Source organism: Pteronotus mesoamericanus, unplaced genomic scaffold (assembly GCF_021234165.1).
Source record: "Pteronotus mesoamericanus isolate MK-2021 breed Mesoamerican mustached bat unplaced genomic scaffold, CSHL_Meso_final contig_2, whole genome shotgun sequence".
In the NCBI taxonomy this organism is placed as follows: Eukaryota; Metazoa; Chordata; class Mammalia; order Chiroptera; family Mormoopidae; genus Pteronotus; species Pteronotus mesoamericanus.
The window spans coordinates 21597139-21610411 of record NW_026555084.1 but is presented as its reverse complement, the minus strand read 5'-3'; positions in this window follow the sequence as shown (position 1 = coordinate 21610411).

Below are 13273 nucleotides of genomic sequence, written 5' to 3'. Positions count from 1 at the left end.
GGCATCCTATTCTCAAATTAAACCACACTGCACTCGTAGTTCTACCATCTCCCAAGGTCCCCAGTTGCCATCTTGTGAATTCCAGCACTTGGCACTCTCCATCCAACTTCCTGTCACCCTGGCAACTCCTGATCACTTCTGTAGTCTCTGGGGCCTCCAGGTCTCCCTCCTTCCTCTCAGGGTGGTAAAGGGCACAGCCGTCATGCACACTTGGTTCTGAAGACATGGACCAGTCAGGGTAGGGGTGGGCTCTGAAGAACATGTTTCTTGCAGGGAAAAAACACTGTCATTCAATCATGAGAATATTTTTATTGAGCCTCTCTCCTGGACCAACCACTGCTCAAGGGTTTAGAGATATAACAATGAGCAGAAGCAGACTGTGGAGGCCATGGTCTGCTAGGGGAGGGAGACATTTCCCAGAGAACCCCAAAATATAATTATAAACCCCCAAATATAATTACAAACCAAGATGAGTGTTTTGAGGGGAAGTTCTATCAGAACATAACACAGAAGAAGCTGCCCTGGCCAGGGGATGTGGGTAGGCTTCTCGAGGAAGCTGCACTTAAGCTAAGTTCATAAAGATGGATAGGAGTTCATTGGGGATGGGAGGGAGAGTGCTCTGGGCAGAGGAACCACAAGTGCAAATGTCCTGAGGTGAGTAATAGAGAAAGAGCAAAGAGAGGGGAAGTTTGGGGCCAGCTGAGATTAAGGGACCTCAGGGCCAGGCCATGCAGACCCTTGTAGTCCTTGTTTGGGATTTGGTCTCCAGTCTAAGAAGACTAAGACTTGGATTCCAGAAAGATGGCTGCATGGAGACTGGTAAGGATCAGCACAGCCCTCCCCGCCCCCAATCTCTCAGGCCAGAGGACTGTGCCATCTCCCCCACCCACACCCCACCGCACCCCACTTCCCTCCATGCAACCTCTCCCAAGTGCCCTTGGTGCATTTTTTTTTTTTTTTTTGGCGAGGATGAGGTCATCTTGAAGGATCAAGGAAGTTTGAGGCCTATAGGCCTCCTTTATCCTAGAGGCTGGTGGCCCAGGGAGGCAGAGAGGAGGAACAGAGAATGCTTCCCTTCCCCCACCCCACGCCCACAACTGGAGCCCTGCCTCCTTCCATCTGAGGCTGCTGATGTAAGCTGTATCTATAACAAGAAATTTTTATGCGATTTTACTGCAGGACATTTCTGAAGGGCATCTAGTCCTGCTGCTACCACTGACTCCCCCTGGGGACCTGGGCAGGTTACCCCTTAGGTCTCAGTTTCCCTGGACCTGAAGTTAATTGGCAGGGATCTAATTCCAGCACGGTGACTAGTTAACAAGGCTGTATTGTATACTTGAACTTTTATAAGAGCGTAGATCTGAAATGTTCTTACCACATTCACAAAAAAATGGTAAGCTATGTGAGGTGATGGATGTGTTAACTAATTTCATTGTGGTAATTATTGCACTTTTTATATATGTATATCAAATCATCACATAGTATACTTTATTTTTTAACAGAATTTATTTACTTTTAAAGAGAGTAAAGAGAGGAACGGAGAAAGAGAGGGAAATATCAGTGTGCCAGAGAAACATCCATCAGTTGCCTCTTGAACGTCCCCAAATGGGGGCCTGGCTCGCAAGCCAAGCATGAGCCCTGACCAGGAATCGAACTGGCAACACTTCAGTTCGCAGGCTGGCACTCAGTCCACTGAGCCACACCAGTCAGGGCCACGTGGTGTACTTTCAACTCATACAATTTTATTTGTCAATTATACCTCAATAAAGCTGGAAAAAAAAATATAACCTTAATGGGAAGAGCTGTCTAGTAGAACTTTCTACAATGATGGGCATGTTCTGTATCTGTGCTGTCCAACATGTGGCCACTGAGACATTGCAATGTGGCTGGTGAGCCGGAGGAGCTGAATTACTTTATTTTATTTTATTGTAATTCATTTAAAAAGCCACATGGAGCTAGTGACTCCCATACTAACAGCACAGGCAGATCCTAAACTTTCATGAGAATCTGATGACCATTATGGACGCCTCCTCAGAACAATACGCACACTGTCTGGCATTGTGCAGACGGTCCCTGCAGTCCTGCCGGCGTGCCCCAGGCAAGCATGAGCTCTGCCCCTCTCTCTGCCTTGAAAATTTTGGGAGAAGAGGGGCCTTGCCTGGAAGACTGACTGGGATGACCCCAGAAACTAGCGAAGCACAGTTTTAAGCCGGGACTTTTGCCCCAGCCTGGTGCACACCCCCACGCGTCTACAGAAAGGCGGGGTGGTGAAAGGCAGAGTGAGTGCAGAGGTGACACTAAGGACATCTGGTCTCAGTCTCTGGCTGAACTTCCTCCTTCCCTGCCTCGCTGCAAACCATCAAATTGTCACTGGGCCTGGCCCCGTGGGGGCACGCCACCCGCTCTGGGGTGAGAGACTGCGCTCTGGAGACGGCCGGCCGGGCCCTGGACCTGCAGTGTTTATGAGCTGCAGGATGAGGAGTGGCCAGAGGCGGCCTCCTCGTCCTGGGAAAGGGAGCAGCCACCGTTGCTGCTCTGGGTCTTCTGCCTGGGGCCGGCCCCCCCTGCCCCAGCACTGCCCGCTCACCCCTCATGTTTTCACTGTCCGGGTTGGGGAATCAGACACCCAGGGATTTGCAGGTCTTAGTGGGGGTGGGGCTCAGAAGACCTCACTCCCAGTCCTTCACTGATGGGCATAACCACTCAAGTCGGGGAAGGCAATACTGTCCTCCCTTCTGACCTCTGGGATCCAGTCATTCCTTTCCAGAAAATTCCCTGGATAGACCCATTTATGGGGGACAGCTTTCACTGAGACTTAACTTTCTACTCTCTGCACTCTTCCCCTTTCCTGTCCCTCATCTGTCCTCTCATCCTTCATCTCTCTGATGTCTACCCTCTTGGACCCCCATCTGGAAACTATTTGGTTGGCTCCTTCTGCCTCCCCTCCCAGGTACTCTATTCCTTTGGCTTCCGCAGCGGAGCCCGCAGTGCCGGCTGCACGGTCAGACTCGGCCTCCGCCAGTGACCATGGTGTGGGGCACACAGGGGGAGTCGGCTCTCAGAAACCCCCCGTCTTAGGTTCTCTAGAAGCCAGGTCCTCTTTAGGCCCTCTTGTGGCCCAGGGTCAGGGTGGGGAAAGGGAAATATAGGCAAGGAAGATGCAAGACAAGGTGGAGCAATGCCTTGCTGTCCTGACCACACTTCCAACGGGCCACAGAGCGACAATGCACGTTGTGCAGCAGAAGTGCAGGCTCCTGTGGTGCAACTTCTCCAGGAGGCTGCGAGCAGGAAGCACACCTGGAGCCGCCTCCAGCTCCCACCCATGACCTGCCCCCAAGGGTCAAGTTTCACCCCAAGGTCTGAGTTTTGTCGTCCAGCCCTTGGTGGCAACCAGAAACCAGATTCCGCATTGCACAGTGTGTCATCTTTCATCTACGTCTGAGAGTGGAGAGTTAACATCAAAGAGAGCCAGGAAGTAGTTAGGGTGTTTGAGAAGAAAGCTTTGTGTCTCAATAGGGTCCACTGCTCCTGAAACTCATACCCTCCCCTTATATCTGACTTCGAGACCGCAACACAGAGCCTCTGTGGTTTTGTTTATTTGTATGTTTTTCATGGGAACCAAGTTGTCATCATTTCTTTTTTCTCAAAAAGGGAGGGACAGGCCACTATAAACAAGTCCCTTTCCAGAAAGTACTAAATGTGATCTTGAGGAAGATAAAAGCAAGAGGGCTCAGGAAGCGAGTCACAGCACCCGCTGCTGCAGCTGGTCCTGAGTCCACATTTGATAGTATCTTCCTCCTTCTCGTGCCCTCAGCTAGCCCTTTGCAGGTCTGGGTTATTTGCGTGATGGGATCATAGAGACTTTTATCCCAAGAGGTCTGATCCTTGCATTGCCTTACCCTTTGGGGGTCGGCATTGTTGAGGTGGTCTGTTGTCATTTTCCCCGGGGTGGGAGGATTGAAGAGATGCCCAGGGACTGCCTGGCTGGGTCCAGACATCTCCTTCTCTGACTTCGTCGTATCTACCTGCATCTTCCTACAGCCCTGGTTCCCCATGGCAATCAGGATTAATGGCCTTGATCAGGACAGCGGTGCCCTTTTTGGATATCGGTCCACTGGTACGAGGAGGCAGCTAGGTGGCAGCACAGCTTTCCTTTTAGTAGAAACATCACTGTGTGCCCAGGTGTAAGTTCTCTCTTTCTGAGACCTAGGACCTCTAATGGGCAGAGCCTAAAGATTTGGGGATAGCAAGCGAAAAAAAAAAGTGCAAATATGACAGTGAGATGGGCCATTTCCACTTCTATATTAATTCCTATAGGTTTTAGGTATAGGAGATACAGTGCTAATTCAAAACAAAAAAGTTCAGGGTCCAAACCCATAGGTGTCGCACTCTTGCAGGTGTCTTTTGGGTGCCAACGGCTCTGCCGACTGCTTCTGGGCCAGGAGGTACAACTGAGTATGACGGAGGAACGTGTTGATCACCAGCCCATTATTCCCACATGCCATATACAAAAATTAAGTCAAAACAGACCAGAGAGATAAACGCAAGAGCTGAAAGTAAGTCTTAGATGACCTCATTATTGTCCTTTCTTTGTGGAGACACAATGGATAAGAAAAGCAAGCCCAAATCCCGAGCACTCACTGTCTCCTCCAGGGTGGAAGGAAGAGGTTCGGTAAAATCCGCCTGCCACCAGAGGCTTGGCAGGTCTTCTGAGGGAAAGAGCCGCACTAAAGTTGAGGCACAGGTGTCGCTCTGCAGCAGGCTGAACCCTCAGAGTTATAGACCTAGCTCAGCCTCTATGCGGGGGGCGGGGCATGCTGTTGGACCTTTGCATCTCCTCCATCCGTGGCACCATACCCATGACCATCTAGGTTCAAGGGTTATCGTGCAGGCATTTCCAGGGGACAGGGGGACAGGAAAAGATTCACTCACCAATGAATCATTCTGTCTGCCTTTGGTGGAGAGCTTCCTGGCAGTGCATGTTCTGCAGTGCTTACCTGCGACCAGGAAGTTCGCACTTGATGCCCACTCCCAGAAGTCAGCCCACCCACCTTTCCCTAGCCATCTTTGTTTCTTCCAGGCTTCAGACCAACCAGCCAAGCCAGTCACTGCTTCCCAGCCATCAGGGAATATCCATGCCTCAGGCCACCTCTACTGCTAGACAATGCTGATGACAAAGTGTACTGTTCAAAGCTTTATACATGGGACGGAACTTCCCTTACTACTGTCCTTTAGGGTCACCCCAAGAGGGCTGTCATATGCAGCAGACCACGTCAACAGCATATCACACCGATCATCTGTGAAACAGCCTGGGTCCTTTCCTTGTCTATCAGTTGGTCACAGGGAACCCGAGATGCCACATAAGGTTTGTGACCCAATATCCCCTTCCACTCCTATCTGCCTGTGACTCCTCTCTATCACTGACTCATTGTGAAGTGGTCCCTCACCCTTCTGACTTTCAGGCTAGTTTCACACCCTGGCCAGAGCAAGCAGACGGTAACTGGGGTGCTACTTCCTTCTAGGCCTTGAGGGCAGGGCGCCACCTTCCCAAGGCCGTGTAGCATCCTCATAACAGTAACAATATGATAACATCAGCCGTGCTCCTCAGGTGCCAGGCCATATGCTATTACGCAGGGCCAGGACCAGGGTAAAAAGAATGAGGAGCTCAGGACACAAATTTTAAGTCGGTCTCAAGGCCGTGCAAGTCCCAAGTCCTAAGTCCTTAAATTTTGCAACCCAGGCACCTCACTTGCTTTACTCTAGTCCTGACCCTATTAATAAGCTCTCAACATATATTATCTCCTTTCATTCTCACAAGTATTATCATCCCCATTTTACAGATGAGGAAACTGATTCAGAGATTAGCGTGCCAAACCGACACTGTCTGAGGTTCACTTGCTGAAGTTACACTCTCAGTAACTGGCACGGCCAGGTTTTTGTGACTTTAAAGCCTAAGTAAGCGTCACTCTGCTTTATTAACCCATCTTAGCCTGGCCTGAGCCTCTTGGGATGCTCCCTGCTGGTGATCCTTCGCAAAAATCCCAATCCCCACGCCCATTCAGACGGCGGGCTGCAGCACCGGGTTCCACCACGTGCTTCCTCCGCAGAGGCCGGGTAGACACCGGTTTTGCGCAGGCAGCCAGCCTGAGGAAGGGGCTGCGCCAGAGCAGGCAGAAAGAGGGCGCTTTCCCGAGTATTTCCACTAGATAGCGCCCCAACACCGAGCCACGGAGCTCCGGAGGGCAAGCAGGCGGCCCCCCAGCGGGGAGGCGCGGCGCAAGACCTTCCCCTCTCCTCCAGCCAGCCTTCCCAAGACCCGGGGCTGGGGCTCCCGAACCAGGCCTGGGCCTTCCTCCCGAGCGCTGCTCACTGACCCAGGGCCCAAGCCCTCCTCCGCTCTCCTGATTCCTGAATAGCCTGCTCCCTTTTCTGCTGCTTTCACGGGATGGGTACACGGGGGAGAGTTTTCCTGCTTTCTCCCGGAAACTGCCTTAGTAGCAGTGCTTCCACAGGATTGCTTCTCCCCTTCGTTCCCTTTCCGAATTCCCCAGGCCCTCCCTGTCACTCCCACCCTCTTCAGCTTTTGCCAGCCTTCAAAGGCAGGGACCATTAAGGCCGATTCCACAGATCTGGTGATGCAAATACATGTAAATATATGCAAATCGCCATGTAAAGAAGGCTTGCCACTGTGGTTCCAAGCGGCTGTCACAGCTTCTCTGACACCTGTTCTGAGAGACAACTGCCCTGCCCCCTTTCTGCTCAGGCATCTATCTGCTATTTGCCCCCTTTCCCCTCCCCAAGACTCTGGCTTCTAGCCCCATTTCCTTCAGGGGCACTGGTTGGTTTCTGGTTCCAAAGAATCCTTGGGGTCTTCTCTCTAGACTCCCTAGAGAGGGCAGGAAGGGAGGCACATCTTACCGGGCATGGACTTTGACATCTGAAAATTATGCCATTTCTTGGCTGTGTGGCCTTGGGAGAGCAGTTTAATTTCTCTGAGCCTCTGTTTCATCGTTAGTAGAACAGGAATAATGATAGTGCTCACCTCATAAGGCTTACTTTGTAAAGATACTACATGTAAAGTTCTTGGCACAGTGCCTTTGAACATAAGAAGTATGTCGGCTATTTACATTATGACCCTGTGGTTGTCACGTTCTGAGGGCTTGGGCTAGGAGACAGGTATGCAGATGATCACAGATCGGGCCTGTGCACATGTGGGCTCTCGCTGTGCAGGCACACGCGCACATGCGTGCACAGCTGACAGCCTCCCGGACTGGCGGGGCGCATGCTTGGGCACACACGCATTCAGAAACACACACAGGAGGAGGCTGTGGGAGGTGGAATCTGAGTCATCGAGACCAGAGCTGTGGGTGGTGCTTTTGTCCTGATTTCCGGGGCTCCGTGCTCCATTTCGAACAAGGAAATGTAGGGGGGATGACACACCCAAGCCTCTAACTATCGGGGACTGTGTGGGCCCCTTTCTCGAATCAGCCCCCTCCCCAGGCCTGCTGTCGTCCTGGTCCCAACCCAGCTCTGTGTCATCTGGGCTTCTCCTTCCTCTGACCTTGCCCTCAGCTCTACTAAGTCCCTACATGTGGTACAGGGCAGGCCCACTGGGGCCTTGATGTCACAGAGCAGGACCTCGATGACGTCACAAAGCTAGTGGTGCCTGCTCCCTGGAGGTCACCTTGGGAGCTTGGTGAGTACAGTGGGGAAGGAGATCAGAGGAAAGTGACATATGGTGGTAGTTAAGAGCCCTTAGTTGAGAAGGAGGTAGACCTAAGTTCAAGTACGTCCTGGCTCTGTGTGACCTTTTGTTGTATCCTTAACCTCTTTGGGTTTCAATTTCTTTCTTTCTTTTTTTAAAAAAGATTTTATTTATTTATTTTTAGATAGAGAAGGAGGGAGGAAGAGGAGAGAAACATCAATGTGAGAGAGAGGCATTGATATGAGAGAGAAACATCTATTGGTTGCCTCTTGCAGGGCCCCAACCGGGGACCAAGCCTGCAACCCCGGCATCTGTCCTGACCCCGAGGGCTTTCACTTTGCGGGACAATGACCAACCAGCTAAGCCACGCCGGTCAGGACTGGGTTTCAATTTCTTTACCGATAGAATGAACTCAGTCATACCTAATTCAGAAATTGTGACTTTTCATTGAGGTAATGCACATAAACATGCACTTCACTCAGTGCTGCGTGGACTAAAGTTTCATACGTGGTCGTCATTTGGGGCGATGCTCATTAAAGGGGGAAGCAGATCCTCCGGGCAGCCCCACCCCTAGCAGTTTCGTCCCATTCCCTGGCACTGCCCCTCCTCTCCTACCGCGCAGGCCAGGGGTGAAGAAGAGCGGCAGAGCTCCCTGGCACATGGGGTTACAGAGGGCAGCCTTCTAGGTCAGTGTGGGCTGGGACATCACCAGGCACTTGGCATGTGTCTCAAGAGACATGTTCAACCAGCTTCTCTGATTGGGAAACAATTGGTCAAGGTGGGACAGTCTTAAAAGTCCTTTCCTTGAAAGGAAAGATTGCCATTTACTGCGCACCTGCTGTGTTCCAGGCACCATGCTAGGTGCTGCTCCACATGAGCTCTTTTTACCCTCATACCAACTCTGGGAAGCAGGTACTAGCATAGCCAATGTACAAGACAAGAAAGCGAGTGACTTGCACGAGGACGTGCCGTGGATAAATAAACTGGCTCCTACCTAAGCACATACATCGGTGGTTTTGACTGATTGGTGTGGACCCCACGGCACGGCATCAGGGAGTGTCAGTTCCCCGGGTGTGCAGGGGGAGGGGTCTCTATGTCTCGGGTCAGTCCCTTGAGGGCAATGGCAGAGCTGTTATGAGCTAATCTACCGAAAGTGTCCCCAGGTGTCGAGCACTTGGCTCCCAGCCTGCGGTCATATGACATCAGGGAAGGGACACAGGTGCATGGGACACAGGTGCATAGAGGTCGAGTGTGGAGGAGGCAGCCTAGACACCTGCTGAAGGCCCAGTCCTGTGCTGGTGGGTGGGTGGGTGAGGAGGGGGAAGCAGCAGATGGACGGGTCGGGTGGGGGCAGGGATGCTGAGTTGGCTCTGAAGCCCAAGGTGACTCCTCGAGAATCTGCCAGGAAGAGGAAAGTGTGAAGGAGAAGAAAGAAAAGGATGGGAGGTGAGCTCTCGTGGAGGAGAAACTGAGGCAGCACAGGGAAAGGACTATGGGATTGGGCTGGTGTATAGAGAATGGTTAGGTTGCAGGCTCTGGGGTCGGATGACACAGGCTCTTAGCCCAATTTCGGTGTCAAGAACTGTATTTTAGTTTCCTCAGCTGCAGACCAGGACACAAATAACGCCTGCCCTGAGAGGTGCTAGTCCTCCACTATCAGAATCGAAGCTTCATTCTGGCCTGGCTGCCGCGTTACCAGCTGCAAGAACCTTAACCACTGTGAGCCCACGAGGACTCCAAAGGCAAAATTCCCACCCTGGCCTAAGTGATGGTCGCCTGTTTTCCTCTGGCTCCAGGTCTGTAGGCCGGCTGAGCAGGGGCTCCAAGAAGACGCGCTGAAAAAAATGAAAAGAACAATGCCTTCAGTGGCTGGTACATTGTTCAATAATTGCACCTTCGCTGATTTAATGTCAGCAAATACTTCTGGAGTGTCCACCCTGCTCTTAGCAAATAAGATCCGGCCGGCCTCTACCCTCGTGATCTCACAAGATCAGTGGGTGAAGAGTTTAAGGTAGCAATGAGTGGTACTGGGGTGACTTCAGGGACATTCCCAAAGCAAGGCCCAGAGGAAAAGGTGGCTAATGCTTGGAGGAAAAAACTGTGTGTGGTTAGGCTGGGTTGGGGAGGCAGCCCCCGGAGCCCTCGGATGCAGGCCCTTCCCGGGCCCCAGCAGTGATTAAAGTCCTTGCGGCTGGTTACTCGGCAGCCAGGCCGGAAGAGAAAGCCCGTAATTAACAAGCTGGCACTCACACAACCACATGTCAGCACGCCCAAGTGCTGGGATAGCTGTCTGTCAGTCGTAGCTGCTGGTGGAATTTTTTAGACAGCTGGGCTCAAGCCGGGAAATGAATATAAGTTACATTTCTATGCATCGTTGTACGTGGTGGTAAAAAAAATTAATCAGTGACATAGCTGTGACACATACTCATTTAAGAGTCTACAGAGAAATGTTCATTTGTCAGAGGCAGCAAAGAAGAGATTATGTGTCAGCTGGGGAGGGGTGAAATATTTATACAATGGCTAATAAACACCGGTGTGTAAGGGGGTCAATTGATTGTGTCAGTGGCCACATGACAAATACACCATTGAGCAGCCATGGGCACTACCCCTGTGCCCGGGGGCTCCATTCTGATGACAAATACACAACATGTTACTGTTAACGCTCCCCGCCGAGCACCCGCTCAGCCCTCTTTGCCGGCTGGGCAACTGCAGATTGCCAGGAAGCAGAACTCCCATGGAAGCTGCCCACCTCCAACTTCATTAAGTTGAACTCAAAGTTGGTAAATGACTCCCCAAATGCCAAAACAGCTGCAAAAGAACATTTCCTTGTATGTGTGCTGATTTTTAACATTTCACATTTCTGAATTTCAGAAGGCCCGGAAAATGACTGGCCCGCTTCCCACCTCCACCAAGATTGCACAACCAGCACTCCCAGGACAGACCACAGCCTGCCCTTGGTTTCGAGCCCCCGAGTACTGGGCAGGAGGGGCCTCGTCCAGGCCGCCCTATGGTAGATTTGAGCTCCTTCCCTGTTCTCAGCTGAGGCCAAGGCCCAACTTGTTCCCATGATGCAGTAAGAACTTCTTGCACCCTTGTGGGCACAGTGGTCTTTCTCTGTCTGGACCCCTTACTGACCATTACCTAAGAGGACAGCGGTCTGGTTAATGAGACACGTGTCATCCTCAAGTCCCTGCCTCTTGCCCCTCTCTGTGAGCAGCCTGCCTGGAGCTGCGGGGGTGGTCATCGAGTCTCCCAGAAGGAGAAGCGTCCCATTGGCCACAATGGCACTACCAGTTTCTGAGCCCAGATCATGTGTCAGGCCCTGTGCCGAGCACTCTACCTGCATTATTTCTTTGAATCTTAGCACAACATCTGGGGTAGGTCTAATGATCAGTGCATGTATCGGCGAGGAAACCAAACCCAGAGATGTGGCTTGTCTGAGGCCCGCAGTTACGTCGCCGGGGTTGGGGGTGGGGCAGGATTCCAACCAAGCAGGACCCCGTTTGGGGCATAGCCCTCTTGGTCCTGGTTGGCTTGTCTCACCATATGTGTCACATGGTTAACACCTGAACGTGTTAATCCCTGAGCTTAAACAACTCAGGTTCTAAGAGATCAATTTGCAACTCTAGAAGACTGTAAACTTCCAGGGGCAAGAACTGTGTTCCAGATCCTGCTCACAGCGTTCACTCCAGAAAAATTTGCCTGATTCTAACATTCATCCTGACTGGGACAGGTAGAGCCGTTCCCAATCTCTGTAGTGTCCCCCACCATCCCAGCCCAGGGCGGTTGTCATCCCTCCAGAAACTGAGAGAAACCCCCTTCCCTCCTCCGCCCCCGGTCCCAGCCCTGACTCCGCTGTCATTTCCTATAATGCTCCAACATCCAACAATGTCATTTGACTTGGGATGGGATGACACCCTGAGAAAGCAGTTGCAGATGAAATTTCACAGGTATCTGTGAATGTGGAGATTACAGATAAGCGCACGCTGCAACTTGTTTTTACTTTTTAAAATGAGATTCCTTCCCCTGACAAAAAATAAAATGAAATGAAATGAAATAAAATAAAATAAAATGAATTCCTTCCTTACGAAGTGGTACTCTCCTTTTTATCTCCCATTGTTAATAATGAAAATATTAAAGCTAATGATGATAATATAGGTTGTTTTTTATGGAGTACTTATAATATGCTAAGTGTGTTGTATAATTCTCACAACAACTCCATTTTACAGATGAGAAAACTGAGAACCAGAAAAATTAAGTAGTTTGCCCAAGGACACAGAGCTAGTAGGAGCTGGGATTTGAACCTACGTGGCCATCTGCAGAGCCACTGGGCTCTTACCCATTAAAGCCTGAGTTCACTTCTACTGCACAGTAGTGGCTCCACCCAGCCCAGACTCTGTCTTCAGCCATATTTAATTCTAGTTCCACAGCTGGCCTTCCTCTCTTTTGCCTCTGCACCTTTGCAAATGCTGTTCCTATTGTCTAGAATGCTGTTCCTTCGTCTGCTCTCAGATGGGTATCTCACTGAGGATCACTAGGAGGAAGCATAGGCTTTCATATTTTACCCCATTCACAAACTACTACCCATCCCTAACCCCCAGCCTCCAAAGTCTCCCCCAAGCTCAGCTCAGCCCTGGAAGGTGGTCCTCTCACATCCCCATATCCTGCAGGGCTGGCTCCAAGGTTCTAGAACAAGAAGTGACTAAGAAAGATCTTGTACTAGAGTGGACAGTGTCCCCATCACCAACCCCACCCTCCACCCAGCCTCCACAGCATCCGTAACACAGGCCTGTCAGGCCACTACTCTCCCACCTACCCCTCTCCGACACAGCAGAGGCCTCACCTTCCCTCTGTCCTCCAGCCAAACTGGGTCACTTACAGGGTGCTTGGACAGGTGCTGCCCTCTCTGGCTCTTTGTGCTTGGGACATTTTTCCTCCTTTCTCTGCTGTTTGCCCCTCATGCATCTTTCAAGCTATGTCTTGGGTGTTCCTTCCTCCAGGAAGCCCTCCCAGCTTTCCCCAGCCTGGGCAAACTACTTCAGATAATGAGATTGGGCCACTGTCCATTGTGCTATTCCTCATGGTAGGCCTGAAGGAAGGCCTCAGTGAATGTTTGCCAAAGAAATGTGTGAATGAATAAGTGACTTGGGAGTGCAGCTAGTGATAGAAAAGGGAGAATCTCTAATAATCCTAGATTCCAAGGAAGAGGCTTAGGGTTTGAGAAGGACCCTCAGTAAAGCGAGGAAGAGGCCTAAGGATAGGGGCTAAAGTCAGATTGTTCAGACTAGCATTTTGTTTTGTATCTGAATAGCTTGTGTGACCCCAGGCAAGTTACTTAACGTCTCTGGGCTTTGGCCACCTCCTCTCTAACAGGGGGCTAACAATAGGTATTGCCGATATCATAAGGCTGTGTTGGGAGCTGAATGAGACAACATAATTCAAATTGTATATATATGCTCAACAGCTATTTGTTGTGCTGTGTGGGCTCCTCCAGGATCCCTGGCCCGGGGATAATTAAGAGCTGTGACTGTTAGGAACCCATGTCCTGGGCTCATCTTTGGCCCCCAC